The sequence below is a fragment of the Chiloscyllium plagiosum genome, unplaced genomic scaffold (assembly GCF_037043375.1).
Source record: "Chiloscyllium plagiosum isolate Xiang-an unplaced genomic scaffold, Cpla_swu_hap1 HiC_scaffold_13, whole genome shotgun sequence".
NCBI classification, from domain to species: Eukaryota; Metazoa; Chordata; class Chondrichthyes; order Orectolobiformes; family Hemiscylliidae; genus Chiloscyllium; species Chiloscyllium plagiosum.
Window position 1 is genome coordinate 87,356,796 of NW_028270151.1, and position 16,285 is coordinate 87,373,080.

The 16,285-nt window shown below is 41.8% G+C and overlaps 1 pseudogene; it reads left to right on the forward strand.

Moving 5' to 3' along the window:
• LOC148148367 (alpha-1,4-N-acetylglucosaminyltransferase-like) overlaps positions 1-16,285 on the forward strand; it is a 141,145-nt pseudogene that overhangs the window by 110,899 nt on the left and 13,961 nt on the right.

Consider the following 16,285-nt stretch of genomic DNA (forward strand, 5'->3'; position numbering starts at 1 on the left):
CACATCTCAGACACTTCTTGTGTGGGTCAGTTAGAATGAGTGGACATCCATAGGTGGTGCTTGACATTTATGATGACCAGAAGGAGGACCTCAAATAATGTATGTATCAGTCCTCATTTCCTTTGCATCCATTACCCGCCCACCTAAATAGGGAAAGGGAGATGTTCAGACAGGAATGGAAAGTGTGCTGTTATCCTGCAATAAGGGTGGTACAGTGGCTCAGTAGCTCCGTGATTAGCACTGCTGCCTCACAGCACTAGGGATCCAGGTTCGATTCCAGCCTCAGGTGACTGTGTGGAATGTGCACATTCTCCCGTGTCTCCGTGGGTTTCCTTCGGGTGCTCCGGTTTCCTCGCACAGTCCAGATATTTGCAGGTTACATCAACTGGCCATGCTCAATTGCCCACAGTATTCAGGGTTGTATACGCAAGAGACATTAGTCAAGGGAAATGCAGAGCAATAGGTTTGGGGAATGGGTCGGTGTGAACTTGTTGAACCAAATGGCCTGTTTCCACTCTGTCGGCATTCTGTGATAAAATCAACTGTGGGAGCTCAAACAAATGAAGGAGACTAATGGATGGGATGATCTTTGGGACTGAGTGTTGAATGGACAGCGCCACACTATAATGTGGGATGGAACAGTTCAGGTATTTGTGAAGTTGTTTCAAAAAGAAAAGCAAGGCACACCCAGTATTTATGAATGCATGAGCAAACAATTGACTTCCTTTTTACCTGTGGAGAGAATGATTATTGAAGTAACTCAGCAGGTCTGGCAGCATCTGTGGAGGGAGAAAAAGAGTTAATAATTTGAGTCTGCTTTGATTCTTCTTCAGAATTCAAGTTGAACTAACTCGAGTTGACTCTTGAAGCGGAATCCCTTTTGATTTAAAACATTAATTCTGTTTCACTTTCCATAGATGCAGACCTGCTGAGTTTTCTCTAGCACTTTCTGTTCAATTTCAGGTGTCCAGCAACCGCAGTATTTTGCTTCCTTTTCAGTTTTCCTGTTGTGGTGCATTTTATGGGCTCATATTGAATATTGAAAAGATCTTCTAGGAGAAAGTGAGGACTGCAGATGCTGGAGATCAGAGCTGAAAATGTGTTGCTGGAAAAGCGCAGCAAAAGAAGGGCTCATGCCTGAAACGTCGATTCTCCTGCTCCTTGGATGCTGCCTGACCTGCTGCGCTTTTCCAGCAACACATTTTCAGCATTGAAAAGATCTTGTAGGGTGGGAGTAACTTTGTTTGTTCTTTTGATAAACTCTTTGTCATTTCTTCATTCTGTTCAGAGAGTTGTAGCAACTCAAATTGTTTTGTTACTGCTTTGATGTCAGTAAGTTTCAGTGACATGTTAACAGTTGTGGTATTTTCATGGTTTGAAGAGGAACCACATTATCGCATGGTGAATGAATCTCTTTTGTACATTCATGGATTGGGAATATTGCTCCTATTTTTTTTGAGCTGTAGTACACCCTTTCTGCATAACCTTGTCCATCATATCTATCCAAGTAATCATCTCCATTCACTTCAATGCCTTAAGTTTAATTATTCAGATCCACATCATTCACTGCATGAAAGCTCCTTTGCACCTCTTACTTAATCTTTGTAAGTCACTTTAAATTCTGTGTCCTCTCACTCTTCTCTCCCTGTTCACTCTGTCCAACGTATCATGCTTTTGAAAACTCATCAAACTTTCCCTTAGCCTTCTCCTCTTTGGAGGTAAACCGTCCGAACTTTACCAATCTCTCATTATAACTGAAGTGTCTGATCTTAGGAATCATTCCTCTAAAGCTCATCTGCAAGCTCTCCAATGAATTAATATCCTTCCCAAAGTCTGGCGCCCAGAAATGTGCACAGAGTTCCAGGTGAGATCTAACCAATATCTTTCACAGCTTCAAAACAATCTTTTCACTTTATGCCATTACTAATAAAGTCTGCAATAAAGTATGATACATCAAAAACTCTCTCCATCTGCTTTGTCTCCTTTAATGACTTGTGCTCGTATATGGTCAGGGCTCTCTGCTCCTCCACACCCTTTAGAACTCTACCTTCCCTTTTAAATAAATTCTTTCTCCCAAAAGGTATCACCTCACAGTTCTTCGCATTGAACTACATCGACTCCTCAATGTCCATTTGAAGTTCAACAGTGTTTTCACCACTTTTCAATGCTTCCATATTTTGTACAGGCAAATTTGATATTGTGGCCTCCACTGTAAGATCCAGATCAGTAATATAAATCGGGGAAAGCAGATTGACCCCCAGGGAAGTATGCTTCAACCAACATGAACAATGTCCATTGACTATTACTCTGCCAGTTTTGGACCAACATTACTATTTTGTTCCACCTGTTTTGATTGCTTAATAATAATAAATATGAATTCCCTGTGGTGTGATACATATTCATGAATTATATTACTGGGCTATCTAATTCACGTCCTGACCTCTTAGTTGAATAAGTGAGACGAGGTTTGTGTGTGCTCATGTGTGTATGTGATTTAGTGTGTGTGTGTGTGACAACAGTTTCGTTTTGAGAAGTGCATTTTGTCCTTTATTTGAAGGCCATGTTTTAAGACAGAGATGCCAAGCCGTCTGTTGAGAACAACTAAAGTACACAGTTTGTGAGGCCTTTGGAATTTTTAGCATAGCAGCCTGAATGGGAGGGGCTAGCTCCCACAGAGCCATGAGTTTTTTGTTTTACTTTTACATTAGCAGCAACTGAGTTCTTGAAGTTGGATGTGAGAACTGTTTTTCCTCTCTTGGTTATAACTAAAATCTAGGAGTTCTCTTCTTGCTGCTGGAGTTGCACGTGAGGCATGTTTTTCTGAATTTGCCTCTGTTCAAGAGTGTGTTTATGGGATGTTACTGTATTGGGACAGTTAATCAGTTATAGGTACTATATTTTGTTATTTTGTTAAGCATTTCGATGTACTACAGCTAAGCGAATTCTTCTTTTTGTTTTGTCGATATTTAACAGTAGTGTAAAAATAAAGCATGGTTGGCTTAATGTCAAAAATCTGACCAATCGGATTGCATCTGGAAAGCATAACCTTACATATACCTTTCAGAGAAGAAAGGTTAAGATCGAGACTATCCACTGAAAGTATTTTGAGGGGGTTTGGTCTGATCCAAAACAGTGTGCTTGTCTATGTTGGTGTGTGTCTGCGTTGGTGTGTTAGTGTGTATGTGTGTGTGTGTGCATGTGTGTGTTCGAACAAGTGCTTGAGTTAGTATGTGTGTGCATGAGTTATGATGTGTATGTGTGTGCATGTGTGTTAGTGGGTGTTAATGTGTGTTTGTATTAGTGTGTGTATGTGTTAGTGTGTTCATGTGTGTTATGTGTAGATTCCTCATTCTGCCTGGAAGACTCAAAATAGACCAATGAGGGTTGTTTGCTCCTGTCACGAAATGTGCCCAGTTGGAGATGAAACAAGTTGAGTAATTCTTGCCATGTGCTACAGAATGCAGCAGTTGATAGTTGTAGCAACTCCAATTATTTTGTTGCTGCTTTGATGTCAGTGAGTCTCAGTGACATGTTAACACTCGTTGTTGGTATATTCGTGGTTTCAAGATGAACCAAATTACCCCTTCGCAAAATAATCTTTTTTTGTATATTCATGGAATGTGAATATTGCTCGAATATATTTGAGCTGTAGTACAACCTTTCTGCATAACCCTGTCCATCATATCTATTCAAGTAATCATCTCCATTCACTTCAATGCCTTAAGTTAACCTGCTTAATTATCATTCCACACTATACATTTCAGATCCAAACCATTCACTCTATGAAAGCTTCTTTGCACCTCTTATTTAATCTTTGTAAGTCACTTTAAAATCTGTGTCCTCTCACTCTTCTCTCCCTATTCACTCTGTCCAATATATCATGCTTTTGAAAACTCATCAAACTTTCCCTTAGCCTTCTCTTCTTTGGAGGTAAACCATCTGAATTTTACCAATCTCTCATTATAACTGAAGTGTCTGATCTTAGGAATCATTCCTGTGATGCTCATCTGCAAGCTCTCCAATGAATTAATATCCTTCCCAAAGTCTGGCACCCAAAAATGTGCACAGTGATCCAGGTGAGATCTAACCAATACCTGTCACAGCTTCAAAACAATCTTTCTGCTTTTGCACTTTATGCCATTATTAATAAAGTCTGCAATTCTGCATGCTACATCATACACTCTCTCCATCTGCTCTGTCTCCTTTAATGACTTGTGCTCATATATGCTCAGGGCTCTCTGCTCCTCCACACCCTTTAGAACTCTACCTTCCCTTTTATATAAATTCTTTCTCCCAAAAGGTATCACCTCACAGTTCTCCGCATTGAACTACATCGACTTCTCAATGTCCATTTGAAGTTCAACACTGTTTTCATAACTTTTCAATGCTTCCATATTTTGTACAGGCAAATTTGATATTGTGGCCTAAACTCTAACATCCAGATCAATAATATAAATCGGGGAAAGCAGATTGACCCCCAGGGAAGTATGCTTCAACCAACATGAACAACATCCATTGACCATTACTCTGCCAATTTTGGACCAACATTACTATTTTATTCCACCTGTTTAGAATGCTTAATAATAATAAATATGAATTCCCTGTGGTGTGATACATATTCATGAAGTATATTACTGGACTATCTAAGTCACATCCTGACTTCTTAGTTGAACAAGTGAGGCAAGGTTTGTGTATGTATGCATGTGTTAATGTGTGTGCCTGAAAACACTACAGCTTTAAGAAGGGTATTTAGTCCTTTTTTCCCAAAGGGAAGCTTTAAGACAGAGACGCCAAGCCGTCTGTTGAGAACCCCTAAATTACACAGCTTGTGAGGCCTTTGGTTGTTTTTAAGAGTAGCAGCCTGTGGCAAGCTCCCACAGAGCCATTAATTTTTGTATTTTAATTTCTCATTACCAGCAGCTGAGATCTTGAAAATGGATATGGGAGCTGTTTTTCCTCTCTTGGTTAGAACTAAAAGCTGGGGGTTCTCTTCTTGCTGCTGGAGTTGCACATGAGACATGTTTTTTTTTCTAAATTTGTTCAAGAGTGTGTTTATGGGATGCTACTATTTTGGGACAGTTAATTCGTAATAGTTACTGTATGTGTTATTTTGTGAAGCATTTCGATATAGCTACAGCAAAGCCAATTCTCTCTTCTTTTTATTTTGTCGGTATTTAACTATAGTATCAAAATAAAGCGTGCTTGGCTTAACGTTGAGTAATCTGACGAATCGAATTGCGTCTGGAAAGCAACAACCTTACATATACCTTTAATATAAGAAAGGTTAAGGCCTTGACTATCTACTGAATGTATTTTGATGGGGTTTGGTCTGGTCCATAACTGTGTGTGTGTGTTAGAGTGTGTGCTTGAATTAGTCTGTGTGTGTTGAGTTATAATGTGCATGCGGGTGCATGTGTGTTAGTGTGTGTGTATATGTGTGTTATCGGTAGATTCCTCATTCTGGCCAGATGACTCAGAATGGACCAACGTTATCTGTTTGCTCCTGTCATGAAACATGCGTAGTTGGAGATGAAAGAAGTTGAGTAATTCTTGCGATGTGCTATGGAATACAGCCGTTAGTATTCACTCATGGCTCTCAGTGGACTGCATGCTCATGGGATACCGGAGTGCTGTTAGTAGGGTGGTCTAGAATTCCCAACCACTGAAGGAACAGTGATATAACTGCAATTAATGTGGAGCTGTATTTTCATTCTGACAATTCTGTCATGGTATAGAACTGGGTCCAGAATCACAGACAGCCACTTTGACAGTCGGAATCTCACTGTGAATGAACACTGCCTTTGACAAGGGGTGTGTGCGCATGGCATCAGCCACAGCACCTTCCAGCTGAGCAGGGGGCTGTGTTCCCTCCTGTGAGCAGTCATCTGACTCAGGGCATCACCATTTGAATTACTTTTGCACAAGTTCAGTTGATGGGATCTTGTTGTTTTGGGTGAGCTTATTGGATGTTTGAAAACTATCTGCGTGGGTAGTTGTCTATAAGCACTTCAAATTCTGCACCAATCAGAATGCCTTGAAACATTTGGGAAATACCCCATCTCGAAGTTAGCAGCTGGATTTTCATAATGGAGTAAGGCTCCACATTCTATTCAGTCGACTTGAGATTCTGACTGACAGCGATGATAACAGCTCTTACCTGTCGTTTGAACCTGCAACAGCTTCACTCCTCGGCCAAGGTAGCTGGCCTCAGTTTCCAGTATAAAAGGATAATAGAAATCTGGACAGTCAAGGACAAGTGATGAGACATACTTGCATTTTGTGTGCATGTTCACCGGTCCCTTAAGATATCAGAACAGGTGGGCAGTCTAATGAGAATGGGTATGATAATGACAGTTTATATCATGATGTGACAATGATATTAACATTCACGTGCAGGAGACTATGTGCAATAGTCTATACATGTGTGCGGTGTACTTACACAGAACTGCATTATGTAGGTAAAAGTGGATAAAGTGGTTAAGGTGACATATGGGATATATACCTTTATAAAGGGATCCAGTAATGATAAAACCATTGAATGGCAATCAGGGTAGTTAGATTGCCTGTTTCTTATGCAGAGAGTGACAAAGCTACCTGAAAGCTGAAGCAGCTTTAAACTCAGTTATTTTCCCTTCCTCACTGAATTCTTTGCCTTCAGAGCATTTCTTAACCTCCTTCAGCTTTGGAGGGCTCACAGGGGTTTGTGCTGTTAAGAACCTTGTGCCTCGGGATGCCATTCCACCCAATGGAGAGTTGGCTATCCATGTGTCTTCTGGTTGGTTGTGGCCTGTATAGATTTCCCTTTCACCCTAAGTAACTCGGATGTGACCTCAGTAGATTTCTGAACCTCTTTAATTTGAACCATTTTACAGAATGCAGTTCTGTGTAAGTACACCGCACACATGTATAGACTATTGCACATAGTCTCCTGCACGTGAATGTTGATATCATTGTCACATCGTGATATAAACTGTCATTATCATATCCATTCTCATTAGACTGCCCACAATAACCTCCGTTGGCTTTGCATTACTAAAAGTAAGTATCACCTCTGCCTCTTCGTCAGCTTCAACCTACTCTTTTCTGTCATTTTTTCTGAACTTCCTGAATGGTTATGCGGAAGGAATAGAATTCACCAATTCCACAACTTCAGATCATATATTTGTTCTAGGTTTAATGTTAAACTCTCCAAAACCCTCTTCGTCAGAATAACCTATGCCAAAAATATCACCGGCAAGCCTCCTGGATGTTGCTCATCTAGTGGATAGAACACTGCGTGGAAGTAGACGCTTCCTCTGCCCCTAGCTTCCATACTTTAGCTGTACCTACTAACATTAACATTAAATACCCTGATTCATCACTGCCTATTGTGCAGATTCCTAAGCTAGCCTTCATATCTGTCCAATACTTGTGTACCTGGTAACATGGACATGGTATCTTGGCATTATGCTTTTGATGTTTGGTCCTGTTCCTTTGCAACATAGCAAGACTCTCTGTGATATATCAATTTTATCTCGGGATGGCCAAAATTAACAAAGGTTCTCAGATGCCTTTTTTTTTTACTATTAAACCACCTTCAAATGATAACCTTCTGCAGCTTTTGCACTTAATTATTTTTATTACAATCTCTCACACTGGTTCTGGAGAATGTCTTCAACTTCACAGTACAGGTCATCAATATGTAGATCATGTTATGGCACAGGGTAAACCCTCCTGCTTAATTTAAAACCAGCAGCATAGAAAAGATTTATCCTGTGCAGTGATCTGTAAAACCTCGAGTGGCCAAGAACTATTTAAAGGAGAAATTATCAACTTTATTTCTTAAAGTATAACAGAGAATAATAAACTAACAACTATTCACAAGTCCTTACTTTAACCTATCTTTTACCTTCCTTTCTGTAACACTAGTCCGATAAAACTCCCAATTAAGATTTACAAAACAAAACTTCTTATCTCAAAACCAGGGCAGCTTTTGGTTCTTCTATTTGGATCTTCCTGTGTTTTATTTTCTTCTTACGGATTTCTGCTTCACAGGTTACTGATTCAAAAAGATATCTTTTAAGAGAGCAATTTTTCAGGCAGCCTCTTTACATGCTGGGGTTTGGCAGTGCTCCTCCCATATGTTCAATTTTCTCCAGTCTTATACCCCAGGGCATCGGATTGTGTCATTGGCTTTTAAGATTGTCAATATACTCAATTTAAACTTGATTGGAATTTGGTAATTTTCGGGGTATAATTTAAACTGATCGGCTGAATTCAAATTTGTTTTTTGTCATTTCCAGGCAACCAGCTACTCCAGTTGGAGCACGCGTTACGTTATGTCTTATTGAGAACACTTGGTGCTGTAACTGCTAGCTTTTAACTCTCTTAAAAGGTATGATTAGATTAGATTCCCTCAAATGAAAAAGGTACATTTTAAGAGAGCTATTTTTCACGCAGCCTGGTTACATGCTGGGGCTTGGCAGTTCTCCTCCCATATGTTCAATTTTCTCCAGTCTTATACCCCGGAGCATTGGATTGTATCATTGGCTTTTAAGATCGTCAATATACTCGATTCAAACTTGATTGGAATTTGGTAATTTTCAGGGTAATTTAAACTGATTGGCTGAAATCAAATCTGTTTTTTGTCATTTCCAGGCAACCAGTTACTCCAATTGGAGCACATATTACATTATGCCTTATTGAGGACACTTGGTGCTGTCACTGCTAGCTTTTAACTCTCTTAAAAGGTATGATTAGATTAGATTCCCTACACTGAAAAAGGTACCTTTTAAGAGAGCTATTTTTCACGCAGCCTGGTTACATGCTGGGGCTTGGCAGTTCTCCTCCCATATGTTCAATTTTCTCCAGTCTTATACCCCAGAGCATTGGATTGTATCATTGGCTTTTAAGATCGTCAATATACTCAATTCAAACTTGATTGGAATTTGGTAATTCTCAGGGTATAATTTAAACTGATTGGCTGAATTTGAATCTGTTTTTTGTCATTTCCAGGCAACCAGCTACTCGAGTTGGAGCACATGTTACGTTATGCCTTATTGAGGACACTTGGTGATATCACTGTTAGCTTTTAACTCTCTTAAAAGGTATGATTAGATTAGATTCCCTACACTATGGAAACAGACCTTTCAGCCCAACAAGTCCACACTGACCCTCCGAATAGCAACCCACCCAGACCCATTCCCCTACTATTTACTCCTGACTAATGCACCGAACACTATGGGCAATTTAGCATGGCCAGTTCACCTGACCTGCACATCGTTTGGATTGTGGGAGGAAACCAGAGCACCCAGAGGAAACCCACGCAGACATGGAGAGAATGTGCAAACTCCACACAGATAGTCGCCTGAGGATGGAATCACACCCAGGTCCCGGCACTGTGAGGCTGCATTGCTTACCACTGAGCCACCGTGCCACACATAAATGCACCCACGTGTTGGTATTGTACACCCACATCTTCATAACACCTCCCCCCTTAAGAAAAAATGAATCATCATAATGAATCATCATTTTTTTTCTACTTTTTAAACACATTATCTGAACATACATATAAGTTCAATATAAGTTCACCTTAACTCTTCCCATATACCTGTGTATGTGTAACATTAAATAAAGGTAAGTCTCATCTAAATTCTATCAGTTAAATCCACGATAACGTATCTGCAATCACATTCTTTTCACCCACAACGTGTGATGTTTAAATCAAAAGTCTGTAACCAACCGTTTGGTGATGTCTGGGCAACTGGGCAGAAGCTTATTGCAGGGTTCAATATAACAGTGGGCGGCACAGTGGCACAGTGGTTAGCACTGCTGCCTCACAGCGCCAAAGACCCAGGTTCAATTCCTGCCTCAGGCAACTGACTGTGTGGAGTTTGCACATTCTCCCCGTTATTCAGGAATAAAAGAATGACTAGGGTAGGAATTGGTCCAGTCAAGGATAGTAGTGGGAAGTTGCATGTGGAGGCTGAAGAGATTGGGGAGACACTGAATGAATACTTTTCGTCAGTATTCATCAGGAACAGGACATTGTTGCCGATGTGAATACTGAGTCACAATTAATTAGAATGGACGGCTTTCAGGTATGTAGAGAAGAGGTGTTGGAAATTCTGGAAAGGGTGAAAATAGATAAGTCCCCTGGGCCTGATGGCATTTATCCTAGGATTCTCTGGGAAGCAAGGGAGGAGATTGCAGAGCCAATGGCAATGATTTTTACGTCCTCGTTGTCTACAGGAATAGTGCCAAAATACTGGAGGATAGCAAATGTAGTTCCCTTGTTCAAGAAGGGGAGTAGGGATAACCCTAGTAACTATAGGCCGGTGAGTCTCACTTCTGTTGTGGGCAAAGTCTTAGAGAGAATTGTAAGGGATAGGATTTATGAACATCTAGATAGGAATAATGTGATCAAGGATAGTCAGCATGGTTTTGTGAAGGGCAGGTCGTGCTTCACAAACCTTATCGAATTCTTTGAGAAGGTGACTAAGGAGGTGGACGAGGGGAAAGCGTAGAAGTGGTGTATATGGATTTTAGTAAGGCGTTTGATAAGGTTCTCCATGTTAGGCTGCTGCAAAAAATACGGAGGTATGGCATTGAGGGTGAGTTGGAGGTTTGGATTAGGAATTGGCTGGCTGGAAGAAGACAGAGGGTAGAAGTTGATGGTAAAGGTTCATCTTGGAGTGCAGTTACTAGCGGTGTTCCGCAAGGATCTGTTTTGGGACCATTGCTGTTTGTCATTTTTATAAATGACCTGGAAGAGGGGCTAGAAGGTTGGGTGAGCAAGTTTGCGGATGATACGAAAGTCGGTGGAGTTGTTGACAGTAAGGAAGGATATGTCAGGTTACAGCGGGATATAGATAAGCTGCAGAGCTGGGCAGAAAGGTGGCAAATGGATTTCAATGTAGGTAAGTGTGAGGTGATTCACTTTGGGAAGAGTAACAAAAAGATGGGGTACTGGGCTAATGGTCGGATACTTGATAGTGTGGATAAGCAGAGGGATCTTGGTGTCCATGTACACAGATCTTTCAAAGTTGCCACCCAGGTAAATAGTGCGGTGAAGAAGGCATATGGCGTACTGGCTTTTATTGGTAGAGGAATTGAGTTCTGGAGTCCTGAGGTCATGATGCAGTTGTATAAGACTCTGGTGCGGCCGCATCTGGAGTATTGTGTGCAGTTTTGGTCGCCATACTGTAGGAAGGATGTGGAGGCACTGGAACGGGTGCAGAGGAGGTTTACCAGGATGTTGCCTGGTATGGTAGGAAGATTGTATGAGGAAAGGCTGAGGCACTTGGGGTTGTTTTCATTGGAGAAAAGAAGGTTTGGGGTGACTTGATAGAGGTGTACAAGATGATTAGGGGTTTAGATAGGGTCGACAGTGAGAACCTTTTTCCACGTATGGAGTCAGCTATGACGAGGGGGCATAGCTTTAAATTAAGGGGTGGTAGGTATAGGACAGATGTTAGGGGTAGGTTCTTTACACAGCGAGTCGTGAGTTTATGGAATGCCCTGCCAGTAGCAGTGGTGGACTCTCCCTCTTTATGGGCATTTAAGCGGGCATTGGATAAGCATATGGAGGATAGTGGGTTAGTGTAGGTTAGGTGGGCTTGGATCGGCGCAACATCGAGGGCCAAAGGGCCTGTACTGCGCTGTATTCTTCTATGTTCTATGTGTCTGCGTGGGTTTCCTCCGGGAGCTCCGGTTTCCTCCCACAGTCCAAAGATGTGCAGGTCAGGTGAATTGGCCATGCTAAATTGCCCGTAGTGTTAGGTAAAGGGTAAATGTAGGGGTATGGGTGGGTTGCGTCGGCGGGTCGGTGTGGACTTGTTGGGCCGAAGGGCCTGTTTCCACACTGTAAGTAATCTAATCTAATCTTTATTCCAAACCTCAGCAGTGTAGTGGCACCGTTAACCGATTTGCTGAAGAAGAACACAAAGTGTCAGTGGACAGAACGTGACCATTTGAAATCAATATTAACCACCAAACCAGTTTTAGCTACACCAAACTTTTCAAAACCTTTTAAAGTCACCATCGATGCTCGTGACATTGGAGTTGGAGCTGTACTCCTACAGGAAGATGAGGATGGGATTGAATTTCACGCAGAAGGTGGTATGTGTATGGAATTAGCTGCCAGAGGAAGTGGTGGAGGCCGGTACAATTGCAACATTTAAAAGGCATCTGGATAGGTATATGAATGGGAAGGGTTTGGAGGGATATGGGCCGGGTGCTGGCAGGTGGGACTAGATTGGGTTGGGATCTCTGGTTGGCATGGACGAGTTGAACTGAAGGGTCTGTTTCCATGCTGTACATCTTTATGAGTCTATGACTCTATAGCTGCCGGTTGGTTACTTTTCGAAGAAGATCAAACTCTACCAGAGGAAATACTCCACAATCGAAAAGGAATTATTGAGTTTGGGACCGGCCTTACAACATTTTCATGTATATGTCACGAGCAATGTGTCGGAGATGGTTGTGTACACTGACCTCAATCCACTTATATTCGGAGAATGCTTTAAAGATAAGAATGTTGGACTTTTTCTGGAGTCTTATGTTACAGACTTTTAATTTAAACATCACACATGTCGTGGGTGAAAAGAATGTGATTGCAGATACGTTATCGCGGATTTAACTGATAGAATTTAGATAAGACTTATCTGCAAACTTACTAATTATACCTTTTATGCTCACATCTCAATCATTTTAAAAAATGACGAAAAGTAGAGGACCCAACACCAATCTTTGTGGCACTCCACTGGTCACAGGCCTCCAGTCTGAAAAACAACCCTCCGCCACCATCCTCTGTCTTCTACCTTTGAGCCAGTTCTATATTCAAATGGATAATTCTCCCTGTATTCCATCAGTCCTCCAATCTAGGAATTGGATATGAGTCTGATTTTCCAGCAGCATTAACCTTCCAATAATCCACGCAGAATCCACTCCCTCTTTTGGTAGGTGTTGGTATCTGCAAGTAGTTGTTGTGCTTTTTGGGTGTATTCTGTTTTGTCCAGGATGACCGTCATTCTGCCTTTGTCTGCTGGTAGTATGATTATGTTCTTATCGTTTCTTAGTGATTTTAGTGCTTCCCTCTCCTTGGTGTTGAGGTTACCTACCAAAAGAGGGAGTTGGACCCCACCTCACAGCTCACCAAGAGGATAAATAACACACTGAGGAATCTACAAAAAAACAGACAGATAACCAGGTCGGACCTACAAAGAATGAAACCTGAAAGCAACAACACCTCCAGATTCTATGGACTACCTAAAGTGCACAAACCAGACATCCCACTCAGACCCATAGTATCACTACCAGGGACACCAGCACATAAACTGGCTAAAGAACTACAGCAGAAACTGAAACACCTGATCAGTGGATCCAGACAATCTATACAATCAACACAGGAATTCTTGGACATCATCAGAAATATACACATAGACAAGGAAGAAACTATGGTCTCATTCGACGTGACGGCACTGTTCACCTCTATTGACAAACCCTAGCCAGAGAAACAATAGCCAACCTGCTGGACATACAGAACAGACAACAGGACGTTGAACCCATCAACAAAGATGGCATACTTAAACTACTGGACTTGTGCCTCACAACACACTTCACATTCAACAACCAGATATACGAACAAATCAACGGAACACCCATGGGCTCACCGATCTCTGGACTCATAGCAGAAGTGGTAATGCAAAGATTAGAACAAACAGTCTTACCACAAACTCTGGGTCAGATATGTTGATGACACCTTTGTAATCATTAAAAACACAGAAATAGAGAAAACACACCGGATCATCAATGCCACACTAACAGGAATCTGATTCACGAGAGAAGAAGAAAAGGATAACCAACTCCCATTCCTAGACGTGATGGTACCGAATGGAGAATTCACCACAAAGGTATACAGGAAAGCCACACACACAGACCAAGTCCTGAACTATGAAAGCAACCACCCCAACACACACAAACGAAGTTGCATCAAGACACTATTCAAAAGGGCCACAACACACTGCAGCACACCAGAACTGCAAAAAGAGGAAGAGGAACACCTATACAAGGTATTCGCCAAATACGGATACCCGCGCAATTTCATCAACAGATGCCTAAGAGAAAGACAATGGAACGAGGACATACCGCACCCAAAGGACTAGCCACACTACCATACATCAGGAGCATTTCAGAACTGACAGCCAGACTACTGCGACCACCAGGACTTAAACAGCATACAAACCAACAGCCACCCTCAGACAACAACTCACCAGAACGAAGGACCCGATTCCTAGCATGAGCAAAACTAATGTAGTGTACAAAGTCCCATGCAAGGACTGCACAAAACACTATATAGGACAAACAGGAAGACAGCTAACAATCCATGAACATCAACTAGCCACGAAACGCCACGACCAGCTATCCTTAGTAGCCACACACGCAGACGACAAGCAACATGAATTCGACTGGGACAACACTACCATTATAGGGCAAGCCAAACAAAGAACAGCCAGGGAATTCCTAGGAGCATGGCACTCATCCACAAACTCCATCAACAAACACATCGACCTGGACCCAATATACCGGCCACTACAGCGGACAGCTGAAACTGACAACCGGAAGCGGCAGGGACAGACCACTATAAATGCCGGAGGAAACACCACAGAAGCGCTTCACAGGAGGCTCCCAAGCACTGAGGATGTCACCTAGACAGGGGACGAAACGTTTGCAACAAAAACTTCCAGCTCGGCGAACAGAACCACAACAACGAGCACCCGAGCTACAAAACTTCACCCAAACTTTGAACTAAAATGATTGGCAAACTCTGGCTTGGTTTGATGATGTCCTCATCGAGCATGGCCTCCACCACCATCTGAACCTATCTGGCTTTGAAAGGATTATGCCGATATGGGTGTTGTTTTATCGGAGCAGTATTCCCCACATCTACTTCATGTACAATAGCATTAGTCCTCCCCCTCTGATTCTTACATATGTCCTTGACTGTAGTAACACATCTTTCAACTCTGTTCTATGCTCCTGAGACAGATAGTTTACTAACTTATCCCACTCCTCAAGGATGTCTTCATTTCTTAATCTATTTTGAGGCACCTCAAACTCCATATCATCTAGATGTAATTCCTCACTCTGCGGCGCAGTAACAAATACCTGTTTCTCCAGTTCTTTCTCTCTAGTGTAATACAGTTTCAGCATGTTCACATGACATACTCGATACCATTTTTTCGATCTGGCAAGTTTACTAAATAGTTCACCTGACTCAACTTTTTCTCAATCTGATAGGGACCATGAAACCTGGCTTTGAAGGGACCTTCTATCAACTGGTAACAGTGCTAGCACATTATCCCCTTGGGAAAACGTCCGAGTCTCAGAGCTTTTATCTGCCACCTGCCTTATTCTATACTGTGCCCTCTTTAAGTGCTGTTTAGCTAACTCACCTACTCAGTTTAATCCCGCCCTCACCTCCAATACATAATGTAAGTGTGATATCTCCAACTTTGGTCCTGTCAATTTTTCTTTAATTAATTTCAAAGGGCCTCTCACTTCATGCCTGAATATTAACTCAAAGGGAGTAAACTGAGTACTGTAGATTCATTTGGGGCATCTCTAATGGCAAACAATATGAATGTGACACCTTTATCCCAATCATTCAGGTAATCCTGACAGTATGCTCTCAACATGGTCTTCAAGGTCTGATGCCACTTTTAGGAGAAAGTGAGGACTGCAGATGCTGGAGATCAGAGCTGAAAATGTGTTGCTGGAAAAGCAGGTCAGGCAGCATCCAAGGAGCAGGAGAATCGACGTTTCGGGCATGAGCCCTTCTTCAGGATTCCTTTTGTACCCCTAGGTGACCTCCTACAGGTAGTTAATGTGCTATCCATAACAGCTCCTGTCTGTATGCTACCAGCAAAAATAATCTGAGCACTTCAGCCCATTTCTTCTCAGCACTAACCTGCCGTGGTCTCCATTTCCACCTTAGGATTCTATCTTTCAGATAATAACCCTCTGAAGTATTCTCTGCCTCCTTTTCAGAGTCCGCATCCACATATGTAGCTTTTAGCGTCTTGTCTTGCTCTTACAAGTCTCTTTGCCTTTCAGGACTAAATTCTTCTGTCTGACCCTCTGCCTGTTCAAGTTTTTCCTGCACCATTACATTAAACAGCGTGTCTGTTAACTGAAACTTAACTCCTTCATCTTTCTCTTTACTTTTTGCTTCATGCTGTGACTTAAGTTAGTGGGATCTGGTTACTACAAAGTCTGGGATAATACCAGGATATTTCTGTTTTAA